At 36.8% G+C, this 5000-nt stretch overlaps 1 long non-coding RNA gene and 1 pseudogene across 1 annotated transcript; both read right to left on the bottom strand.

Annotated features, from left to right (window-relative positions):
- Positions 1 to 3017: 3017 nt before the first annotated feature.
- LOC134260924 (uncharacterized) lies at positions 3018 to 4457 on the bottom strand. Its single transcript, XR_009990667.1, has 2 exons — positions 4149 to 4457; positions 3018 to 3229 (listed from the first exon to the last, which is right to left on the bottom strand). It is a non-coding gene; the product is annotated as an uncharacterized LOC134260924 (long non-coding RNA).
- Positions 4300 to 4388, bottom strand: LOC134260985 (U2 spliceosomal RNA; annotated as a pseudogene).
- Positions 4458 to 5000: the final 543 nt, after the last annotated feature.

The following is a 5000-nucleotide window of genomic DNA, read 5'->3' as shown; positions in this document are numbered from 1 at the left end:
GAAAGCGCCGTAAAATTGTTTGGTAGTCAAACTACCATCAAATTTATAATAAAGAAAAGAATCTTTATACTTACTATCATCTATATTTATAAAAATGTTCATATCCTTTAAACATTCTTGATAAAACTTTGGAATATACTCTGAATGTGGCCTATTATTGTTTGCAAATGAGGGTTCAAAATATCTCAAACTTAAACCGACCCAATATACAGATAAAATAGAGTATTTGGAAGGGTCCTTATAAACAATATTTTGTAAATGCTTTAGCCTTAACGATTGTAGTTTTAAACTAATATTCACAATTTCTAAACCCCCGTTTTTCCTATAATTATAACAAACAGTTCTTTTTAAAGGTTCTGTAGTACTAGGCCATAAAAATTTAAAAATTGCTTTTTCGAATTGTTTTAAATAGTGATCAGGTAATAAACATACAGAGCCTACAAACCATAGTTTAGAACAAGCTAAGACTTTTACGACAATAGACTTTTCTACACAAAAGACAAATATCTTTGTTTCCATAAATTTAAAGTTTTAATAAATTTTGTTAAAACCGGTTGCCAAATATCATCAGAAGTAAGATTATTCCCAATTTTAACCCCTAAAAGTTTACAATTTTCGACCCAAGATATGCCAAACGGATGATCTGATCTACTCTTCCATTTACCTAACCATATACCTTTTGTCTTTTGTAAATTAAGTTTTGCACCTGAGGCGCGTCCATACAGCGAGCACCAATACAGTACTCGCTCTATGGACGCGTCACAGGTACAAATAGCCAGACTATCATCTGCGTAAAGAGATAATTTACTACTTTTAGAAGATCCTGGTAGCTTGATGCCTGAAATTTGTTCGTCTTCCCTAATTTTGATGGCGAACGGCTCTAAAACTAAAACATATAATAATGGGCTCAGGCTGCACCCCTGGCGCACCCCCCTATGTAACAAAATAGGTTCCGAAATATGATTATTAACTATAACAGAGGAACATACATCAGTATATAAAGTTTTAATCCATCGAATGAGAGAAGGCCCAAAATTATAAGCCGAAAGTGCTTGAAATAAAAAGTCATAATTGACGCGATCAAAAGCCTTCTCTTGATCTAAAGAAATAAAAGCCACCGGAGCTTGTTTTTGTTCACAGTAATCAATAATGTTCCTCATTAAATGTAAATTATCAAAAATGGTGCGCCCTGGCACGGCGCAGGTCTGATCAGGATGAATAATATGTTCCAATACTCTCTTGACTCTATTAGTAATCACTTTAGATATCAATTTATAATCGTAATTCAACAATGAAATAGGTCTATAATTTTTAACATTTTCAGAATGTTCTTGATCTTTACAAAGTAAAGTAATATAAGATAATTTCTGACTATCTGATAAATGCCCTTCTTGAAAAGTACAATTCATAACTTCTAATAATGGGTCAATAAGTATATTTATAAACGTAGAGTAAAATTCTTTAGTAAGTCCGTCTGCACCGGGAGACTTATTATTGTCCATATCGCGGAGTGCTATTAATACTTCTTCTTTTGTAATGTGACCTTCACAGGTGGCCGAAATATCATCAGGTAATTTTGGCACGCCTTGTAAAAAATCGTCAGCTAAATCCTGATCAATACCTTCGTCCGTGTATAATTTAGAATAGAAATTTTTAAAAACACCCAAAATATCGCCGGAATTTGTATAAGTATTGGAAGACTCTGTAATTTTTGTAATAGTTTTCTGTTTGGCTCTTTTAATTTCCTGTTGAAAAAAGAATTTGGACGGTTTTTCATCATTATCTAAACTTTCAGCTTTTGACCTAATTTTCGAGCCGGTGTAATTTTGTAGCTGAAACTCTTTAATTTGACTTTTAATTTCCTTTAATCTATCTATAAACTGACCAGGATTTTTATTTTCAAAATATTGCATTTGATAATAAGACTTTTCTAATTGTCGTAAAACATTACGCTTAACATTAGATTTTTTCTTGCAATAGTGAATAGTAAAGTTTTTAATTTGTTCTTTTAAATGGTCCCAAAGTTCTAAATACATGTCAAAACCCTCTATTAGTTCAGTCCAATATTTAGTAAACTGTTTAATAAAAGTTTTATCTTGTAATAAAGAGTTATTGAATTTCCAATATCCCTCCCCAAAAGTAATATTATCTGAATTAGACACATTAATTTCTAATAGTACAATGTCATGGTCACTATGACCAAAAGGAATATTTTTAACACATGTAATATTTTTAGACAAAACTTTAGACATATAAAATCTATCTAATCTACAAGCAACATTAGTAGAGGCCCATGTAGTCTTAATTAGATTTGGATACAAGTATCTAAAACAATCTACAAGTTGAAAGTCAGTAATAATATTTTTTAATACTTCACTTCCTATAGTACCATAAATAGGATTTCCTCCAATTTTGTCTAATTTCGTATTAAGTACACAATTAAAATCGCCGCCTATAATTAAATGTTTGTTACATAGAAGTAGAGGGTATAAATCCTCAAAAAAACTTAATCTATCATTTTCATTATTTGGAGCGTATATATTGACAATTCTATATTGTATATCATTATGAGTTATATCTAAATAAACTAACCTACCATCCATATCTAAATGAAATTTGTTAACTGTAATGTCTGGATTTAAAATTATAATACCGACTCCTCTACTTCTATTTGAACCGAAACTAAAATAACATTTGTCTGTATCGAATAAAGACTTTATAGATAAAACATTATTTATATTACTGAAATGTGTTTCTTGAAGGAATATAATAGAAAATTTTTCTTTAAGACATTGCATAAAAAGTTCCGACTTGGACGGAGCATTTAAAAGCCCATTGATATTAAGCGTGCCGATTCTAATAGCCATCGTTATATAATAGAGTGGGTACTGAACAGGTGTTAACAGGTGTAAGAAACAGGTTTTTAGAGTAGAATTTACCTTGATATGATACATGAAAAAACCGTGCGCGATTGAAGGAAACCCTGAATTGATAAATTTTAAAACTAGAACAGCGACAAATATAACTTAAACATAAAACAGAAAAAACATCACAATACACTAATATTAACATGCAAACAGAACATAAAAACTTTAAATGAAATTTTAAACAAAAAACACACAAAAACACATTTAAACTCACGTTACCGGGAGAAAATCTCCTTGATAGTTTATAGAAAGTCCGGGGGCAGGCCATGGTCGTCTCGGGGGGAAATCACTTTGCCGTAGTCCTAAAACAGTCAGAGTTCAAAAATCACAGTTTAAAGTTTCCTTTGTGCCCTAGTGGGCTCACTGTCAGGGTCGGAGGGGGGTGCCCGCTTGGACCCCCTCTTCACCTCGGACCATCCACCTAGGTCCATATCCTCGGGGGTCACCTCAGTGTCCCCCGAGGCAGGGGTCACCTCAGTGTCCCCTGTGCCGGGGGGCACCTCAGTGTCCCCCATATCTGCCAGAGGACACCTCAGTGTCCCCCTGCCCGAGGGTCACCTCAGTGCCCCCCTCGGGTACCTTGTCTACTGGGGAGGAGTCACCCGTGGACTCCTCCTCCTCAGGACCACCGTGGTCCTCCTGGTTAACCGGGGGAGAGTCAGTCTGGACCGACTCTCCCTGGGGACCACCGCGGTCCTCAGCCTGGTCTGTGGGGGAGCTCCGGGGCTCCTCCTGAGACTTACCGACAGTCTCCTCTGTCCCTTGCTTTGACTTGCCAACAGTCAACGTTCTTACTGCCGTAGCGTAACTACGGGGTTTGTAAGAGGGACCAGTTGCCATATGACAATCCTGTCTAACGTGGCCCACTTCGTGGCATTTGAAGCAAATCGGTGCCCTGCCGGGCACCGAAAACAAACACTTATTGCCGTAGATCTGTGTTAGATACGGGATGTGAGTTGGTCGCCCTCCCTCATGGAGAGGACAACCTCCCTCACACCCGTGGCCACCCCGTTCTCACTCACGTGTTTTTTGATCTTGACTTCACCATACGAGCCTAAAGCCTTGGTTACTTCGTCATTTAACAGCCATATGGGTAACCAGTGGATCCTTACTGTAACAGTGATGCGGTCACACGCATTGAGGTATAGCGTCAGTCCGTCCACCTGCACCACTTCTCCATCTAAACTGTCGACAATGTTTGTATGAGCAAAAGTTACATACCAGGTATTGGCACGCTCCATTTGCCACACAGCCAAAACTTTAACTTTATCGTCTATGGCACGGACGAAGCGGAGCAACTCTTTTCTGCCGAAACTGGAAACTGCCTGCCTAGTGCCCTGTAAAGAAACCTTGATTGTTCTTTCCATTAGATTAAGGGTTGTGTCATCCATAATGAAAAAATTCCGCGACCCAGTGGCAAGATACTACACTTTGATCTTAGCCAAAAGGCCGAGAAGCGATGCCCATTTTCGGCTTCGAAAAACTCTCTATACAATAAAAAATACACAATTCTTTAGTGTTTAAGGCTTGTTTCTTTCCCTCAATACTTCTTTATAAATCTCATGAATGATAAAATCATTTTACATTGGAAAGAATTATTTTACGGATATTTTAAAAATTTTATATTGACTTAAAAATGAAAATAATAAATGTTAACCTGTGTTAAATAATTTTTTTTTTAAAGTCTATGACAGCAAAACGTTTGTAATTCGTTTCTAATGCAAAGGCTGCAATGCACTATATGCAGGTGCGAGAAATTCTGAAACTCGGTCTTGAAAATTCAAGATCAATCGAAATCCATATTTTTAGTTTTAGACATAGAACACTTACTTAATACTGAATTCAAATGATGACACAGGGACAGTTTCAAAATTTCATGAACATCTCGCCCATTTTCTCTATTTCCCGTGATCCCCAACAGCTGCCAGGCCCCTGCTTATGCCCTGCCCTACCACACAAATTGCAGACCAACGCCTGTACATATCACAGAACAGCAAGATATAGGGACTCGACCTCCTTTTCTTTCAAGCTACAATTCGTCCCCTGAACCCACCCCGCTTTTCGGAGGAAATC

This window comes from Saccostrea cucullata, unplaced genomic scaffold, assembly GCF_032062105.1.
Source record: "Saccostrea cucullata isolate Sc308-1 unplaced genomic scaffold, CSIRO_AGI_Scuc_v1 ctg15918, whole genome shotgun sequence".
NCBI classification, from domain to species: Eukaryota; Metazoa; Mollusca; class Bivalvia; order Ostreida; family Ostreidae; genus Saccostrea; species Saccostrea cuccullata.
The sequence above is the reverse complement of the archived record's forward strand: the minus strand, read 5'-3'. Positions and strand labels throughout refer to the sequence as shown.